Source organism: Typopeltis vanoorti, chromosome 7 (genome assembly GCF_054136105.1).
Source record: "Typopeltis vanoorti isolate ZY-2024b chromosome 7, IOZ_Tvanoo_1.0, whole genome shotgun sequence".
NCBI lineage: Eukaryota > Metazoa > Arthropoda > Arachnida > Uropygi > Thelyphonidae > Typopeltis > Typopeltis vanoorti.
Window position 1 is genome coordinate 98,795,922 of NC_143555.1, and position 6,904 is coordinate 98,802,825.

General features: G+C 36.7%; 1 pseudogene; it reads right to left on the bottom strand.

Moving 5' to 3' along the window:
- Positions 1 to 416: 416 nt before the first annotated feature.
- LOC150104895 (U2 spliceosomal RNA) lies at positions 417 to 532 on the bottom strand (annotated as a pseudogene).
- Positions 533 to 6,904: the final 6,372 nt, after the last annotated feature.

The following is a 6,904-nucleotide window of genomic DNA, read 5'->3' on the forward strand; positions in this document are numbered from 1 at the left end:
TGTGAACCTGGATTTCCCGTACAACTCCCCACTTAGAGAATACGCTATGAATTATATCGTTGTTCTCTGCATATTCTAGGGGAAATCGTGGTATCTTAAGGGTTCTTAGGATGCTCCCAACCATGAAGAGAGATACTTTTACTTTACCACAGTCAAACCCTTGGAGAAGCTTTTCTCTGGTCTCCATATTTTTGGTCACTACCTGGTATCTTCCACCCCCGTAAGGGGTAAATCCAAAAATGTTCTCTGCGCCGACGCAGTCTATGATGGCTTTCGCCATCGCCCTTGCCGGTATTGTGGCGTCAACCTCAATGCCGAGGGTACGCACACGCGGCAGAATGGAGGGCATGATCAGATGGGGGTAGCCTAACTATTCCCACCACCAAGTGTTTGATATTTCCCCAGTCCGGGGTTTTGGAAGTTCTGTAAATTTCCGGTTAAATATCGTGAAACCCGATGGGACTCGTACCGATATTAACGGTTAAGAACAGAAACTATACACTTTATCTAAGCCAAACGGCCGAGAAGCGATTTTTAAGACAATTGGAATGACAATAGGACTTTCCTCAAGTTGATTATTGCATTACACCTTTACTTTTCTCTAGTCAAGCCTAAAAAGGACTACATATATAGTTCTTATAGTTCTTATAAGAACTGGGCGATGGACTGAGTCCTTGACTCTTTATCCCGTCATCTGAATGAAGTAAATCTGTGTGGATGGAGTGTTATTGAGCTAAAAAGCTCTAGTCATGGCTGGGTAACGGCAATAGCCGAGCCTCAGTTAAAACTTCATTGGCTACAGCATTGCCATTTGTTACCCTGGAAGTCCTAAAAAGGACTTTTTAGTCTAGTCTATCTACATATATAGTTTACTACGTCCAGCAATCAAATATAATGAACTTAAATATTATATTAAGGTGTATTTATATAGATACGTATAAAATAGAGTAATTAGTTCTGAGATATTTAAATTAATAATTAAGTTTTTAATTATATTTTTTAATAAAATTATTTTTATAAAACATTTTTAGAATGTTACATAAAATTCATCAAATTATGATTTTGATATACTGCTTTAAACGATTCGGTATTCTGTGGTATTCAAACAACATGGAATATTGTAGAACCAGTGTGCATACAGTGCTTTTTTTATTTATTAATAATGTTATTATTTATTTATTTAAATAAAAGAAACGTGCCAGTAATCATTCTTTGCTATTAAGAAATATTTTAAATTAAAAAGAAATGAAAAAGAACAGTAAAAAATTACTCACTGATATTTTTACTTCGTAATGTGATAAATTAAGAATACAGTACACAGTTTGTTAAGCCTAACTGTATTTGTACAAATATATAAAAAATAAATAAAATATATATGAGAATTTTTAATAAGAATTATATAGCAAATAGAAAAAAAATTATACATAACAAATATCTTAACAAGAGGAATAATGAAAAAATGTAAATTGACTATATATACTGTACATTGGCTACTTATATTCAAAACTAGGCTTGTCCAACCGAAGGACATCATTGTCTAAAGTCTTTAAACCAACTGAGCTACGGAATCACCTGCTACGTGGTGAAATCATTTGTACCAAAGTCAATTTAAAGGTCATATATTCATCTTTAGTAGAATAAAAGTCGTTTATATAAGAGTACTGTACTTACAGTATTTTTTAAACCTTCTCGAACATGCATAGCGATGTTATGCAGTAACAAATAAAATACCGAAATTCATATTAATTCGAGATAATCACCTACCTATTTATCGATGCAGTTCAAGTAATGCTAAGAGAGGAGACTGTTGTATTTCAACGAATGCAACAGTCTCCTCTCTTAGCATTAAATTCAAGTTAGAAACAAGAAACGAAATGTGTATCTATTACAACTGTTTTGTCATTCTCTTTGGCTTGTCAATCTGCCTTTAATACATATGATTGATTATGGGCGTCCGCAGAAAATTTTCCAGGGGGAGGCAAAGCAAAATTTTCCAGTGTGTGTGGGGGGGAGGGGGGGAGCCTGACTGGTTTTCCCCAGTCGCTTCCAACAGGAGATGCTTTTGTAGGCATTGCCCACAAAGTATTGCTGGTGAGATGTTTACAGGGTAGTTCAGCATTGTTTTCCGCAACTCACCGATTTTATCCAGACCGGCATATGACTGGGATGTATTCATGACTGTAATCCATGTGTGTGTTCACGGGGACGGTTTGCCTGTTCTGGGGGGACAAAAACCCCGGGGGACGGTTTTGTCCCCCCTGCGGACAAAAACCCCGAATTTCCGGGGTTTTTGTCCGCAGTTTCCGGATGAAAAACCCCTACCTCCGTATGAGACCGGCTAACTCACCTTTAGTCGAAAGAGACCACATAAAGGTTTCTGACGTCACTGATGGAATCGAACCCAGGTCTTTTCGACCAAAGGACTTCGTCTATACTGACTGAGTTACGAAGGCTCCGCAAAGCTTGCAGACAAATAGTTACATCAATAAACTTTTATTTAATTTTTTTGTGTTTTTTTTTTTCACAAGTAGATCCCAAGGGAGACAAGTGTCCCCCCCCTCTGCGGACGCCCATGCATATGATAGCAATGCTGTGACCGGATGGATTTTGGTTTCGAGGGAAAAAAATTAAAAAATAAATGCAATAAATATTCTCTCTCTCTCTCTCTCTCTGCCTGTATTAAATGCAAACTTTTTATTACAACCAGCTGTTGTCCTATTGATTATACTATAGAAGTTCAACAATTTACGGCCAAAGTTGTCAGTGTATATAGAGTGAATTTTATGAATCTGTGATATCCTTCCGAAAGCATTTTGCCGCATTCATCAACCAAAATGAGGTCGAGTTCCAGTAGTGATGTTGGACTCTTTGATATACCTCTTAATTGATTTTAACTCTTCCCAAAGGTGTTCTATAGTGTTCGGATCTGCACTGCGTGTTAACTAGTTCAATCCTTGAACTACTCCCATTTCTTTAAACCACATCGCCACAATCCTTGTAATTTGATGTTCCATTATCAGATTGAAGCTCGACAAGTTCACTTCAACGAAACCATCACGTCGTAACCAACGTTCGTCAATATAACATTCGATATTCATTTTTCCAGGTACTACAGTAAAGGCTAGAGTCTTCACAGCTCAGTTTGATCAAAGATCCGGTTGGAATTCCATCTTTAACGTGAGAAACCTTTAATAAATATTTTCAATCAATTAGTGAGTCGGTGTCATACGGAGACAATAAGGTTTTCCGTCATTCACAGCAGAGCAAACCGCTTTTATTTCTTTTTTGTTATTTTTTATATTTGAATGGAAAAAATCACAGCTTGGTGTTGGTTCACAAATTTCGCTTCCTGCGTATTTCGGCGCTTAATGAATATTAGTAAATATCTTCTTATTCGTATAAGTTTCATTTCAAAGTAGAAATCTAAGAATTGCAGTTTCAAATATTTCACTCACCTGAAATTGACTTTTTGTGTAGCAGTATTGAAACACATCCATCACATTAAATTGTTAGTAAACTTCTTTTATGTTTTTAATTCTTTCTTTATTACTAATCGTTTTACGTTTCATGTGCTTGTACTGCAATATACAATAACAATATATCCATCTATATAAAAATATGAGATAATGTGCCATGTCAAACGTGTATGTAAGATGATAAAAATGTAATATTTGCGTTTGATTTTTGCAATATTCGTTGTGTATGTTTTGTATTGAATATAAATACAGTAAATATTATAATAATATATGTCTATATTACGATTTCTTTTCGAGGGGGGGTGTGTGATATATTTTAATTTTTCCGAAGGGGGCCCTGCCATCCAGAAGTTTGAAAAGCGCTGTTCTACGGGATGAAAAATCCTGATTTTTTTTTTTGAGAGAGAAATATTCCTGCTCTATTCGTGCCAGACTAGTTAACTCAATTTCAATTGAAAAAGCCCTGATAAAGATTCCTCGTGTCATTGACAGGAATCAAACCTAATCTTTGAAAGTCAGGGACAATGTCTTTTCAGTAACTAAGTTATTACCAGAGCACTAGTAGTTAATTGCTTTACGAATGGTGATGTGTTTATTTCGATGTAGCTCATACTAAAGTTTACTGATTCGTAGCGATTTTATTATGAATCAATGAAAAAATATAAAAAATTATCCGAAATGATTTCTTAAAAAAAAAAAAATCGAAACGTCCTCACTATGAAATTCAAAACATTGCGTAGCAAACTAGTAGATACGTAATTTTAAAAAACTGTTCTGTACTCAAAAGATAAACGTACTTTCACTCATGATCATTAGTCTTTTATTACTAACTCAATCTCTCCCTAATGACAAAAAAAATTTTTTCAAATTGCCCCAAAGGAAAAGAACGTTAACCCATCTACGAATCTTGATCTCAGCTGTTCACATTTTCTAGTAAATTAAGAAATACTTAGTAAATAAGCTCATCCATTTGCTTTCATTTCTAATATTCGAATATTATTTATTGAATGGTGTATTGTTATAATCATATAATTTAATAATGTAATGAAAGAAAAACTAGTACAGTTAATATTAATGAAAACTGTATATTTTTATATCAAAATATTTTATATTTTTCTATGTTTTATTTTAAAAACACTTGTATTAGATGCCAATGTTAAATAACCTCTACAAGAAATCCCATATCGAAGGTGTCGCCCTCCAGCGGTGAATAAGAGAAAACACTATCAAGCCTAAGCATTTGAATGTCGGAAGTATCAACTCAATTGTCATAGTCACTGCGCTAAACGTTTGCAGTCATTTTATCATAAAACAAGTAGGATTAACGAGTTGCCACGGCAAAACCACTTTCGTTCTGCCACGATCCTTTTTAGCACTCCGAAGCACGATCGCTTGCTTTAGCAGAAAATCTCCTAATACGTGTCACCAGACCGTTCAGAGGTGCTCGCATGGAAAACCTAATTGCACATCCCCTTAAGCCCCACACTCCCGCTTTATTTATAACTTAATAAGGGAAGAATGAAGGCTGCCCGGCTGTCAACTCTGGCTATTACATGCGTTTTTTTGCTCTTGTGGCTCAAAGATAATCGACGCGATCCAAACACTTGCAGTTCACTTCCGCCCTCTCTCCCCCCCCGCGCTCTCTACCCCAGCTCTTTTCCCTTCTGTCTGTCTCTTACGTCGGGCCGTTCTTGAACCTCGCTCAGCTTTCAGAAATGCACGAGCACAGTGTGATACGCAGCGCTGAAGACCCTGTTTCTACCCTCCCGACAATTCTCTCTTCATGCTACCGAAGACAGAATGAATACTTTTCGCGAATAGACACACACACACACACACACACACACACTCCACCGCCTCCCGTCGCACACAAGCGGCACTGTCGACAGCTGGTTGTCCTGTAAAGTAGGCGTGACTTTAGGGTGTTTCTGTGGGCGAGGTCTGCAACGTCATTGGTCCGTTACATTAATCCGATTGCTCACTGGTTCGGAAGAGCTGATTGCACACACGGTTGCGTGACGTCATGGTTGGCAGGCAGTTTATTGGCCGTACAATAAGTTACGTTCTCAGGCGCACACTACACGGGCGATTATCTTCCCGGAGAACGGCGAACGAAGCCGATACAGCCACTGGGACCGCTACGGGGAAAGTGTGGGTGCCCTTCGTCGTTTGGGGTCGCCAGCCCTCTTTGCCTACTCTAGCCCGCACTTATAGCTGTAGTCAAGTGGTAGCCGGTGCAGCGACTGTGGTGCGCAAAACCTTGGCCGCAGTGTCCAGTGACGCGGTATTTTGTCAAGATTGGGGTGACTGATACGGCTGCCGCCTAACACCGACGGAGACACGGACAGCCAGTGGAGGGCGTTCCGGCCCATCGGAGGTGAAAAATTGGGTGAGTGGATTATGTGATAACAGTCTTTCTTTTCATTGTCACCATTCTTTCAAGTGATAGAGTCGGTCATAGTTAGTTAGGCAGCCCGTAAATGAACTATCCTCTCTTTCTCCCTCGCATGCTCCACCTCCAAGCCCTTCTGTTTCTATGGTTACAAATTTCTATAAAGTTGGAAAGAGAGTTGTTTGACGTTAATATTCACTGCAGAGTTACATGTCTGGTAAGTTGAATAAAGTAGAATTAATTCAAAGAAAAATGGAAGACAAAACGTTTTCAATTTGTTTTGGGGAACATAGTTTTTGCTCAATCTGCTGGGTAAAAAAATAAAACCCAGAATCAACGATTTCACTTGACAACTCAGTTCCCAAACATAGAATGACATTGCCTTACAATAGCACTCAATGAATCGAATAAGTAATAATAAATAAAAACAAAAGAATTTTAAAACATTCTATTAAAATATATAAACAAAAATTAAAAATAAACTGTTTGATGTTCGTAATTTTATAAACCGCTTGATGTTCGTAATTTATAACATTACTTTTGACAGTTATATATTACAAATTTCATTATATTTTCTTAATAATGGTGTATTTTAAAGTTTAATCATAAATATTTAAACTTTAATTAAAATTCTCAAATAGTATAAAATATCCATCAAATTTATTGAGGTATTTATGAAAATCCATCGCATAAAGGGAAATTGGCGCCTTGAATTACTTGGTACAGCAAAGTACTTTGCTGAACAGAATAAGCACGGCAAAGTTCTTTCTTCATGAGCAATTTCTTAATTTTAGTGCATCGACTTTCAAATCATTTTTCATTTTTGTCACAGTAACATTGAACAGTCGAATTATTTCGATCAAGTACTAAAAACACAAAAATCATTTTTCTCTGATCAGTTCTCTACGGGATAGAGATTCATCCGAAAAGAGTTATTTACTTTTATAGTCAAATATACACAAATTCGCCAATAGGATTTTCATTCACTTCGTCTATGAGATTATTTGGTTTATAGTAAAAATTATTTTTTCACATT